This window comes from Penaeus monodon, chromosome 23 (genome assembly GCF_015228065.2).
Source record: "Penaeus monodon isolate SGIC_2016 chromosome 23, NSTDA_Pmon_1, whole genome shotgun sequence".
NCBI classification, from domain to species: Eukaryota; Metazoa; Arthropoda; class Malacostraca; order Decapoda; family Penaeidae; genus Penaeus; species Penaeus monodon.
Window position 1 is genome coordinate 20,370,850 of NC_051408.1, and position 340 is coordinate 20,371,189.

Consider the following 340-nt stretch of genomic DNA (forward strand, 5'->3'; position numbering starts at 1 on the left):
CTTAGCCACCTTCCTGTTGTTTACGACATATTGGGAACCAGGCAAGAGATCATTCATAAAATACATATGGAGCGTTGCATAATTGATTTATTGTAAACTTTAGATTACATATGCTAATATCTTCTTCAGTTTCAAGAGTATGAAAACTTGTGTAAGAGAACTTAACTGGTGTTGTTCTGCTTCTGCTGTATTTTTTTAGCTTTTTACGTTTTTTTACTATTTTTTACCTTTTATTTGTTTCATTTGATGTTTTTTACTCTTCATTTTTGTTTTGAGTTTTACTTCAGTTACACAGTTTTTGTATTTGCTGTTTGGGCTTATTTAATACCCCGTATGTAAA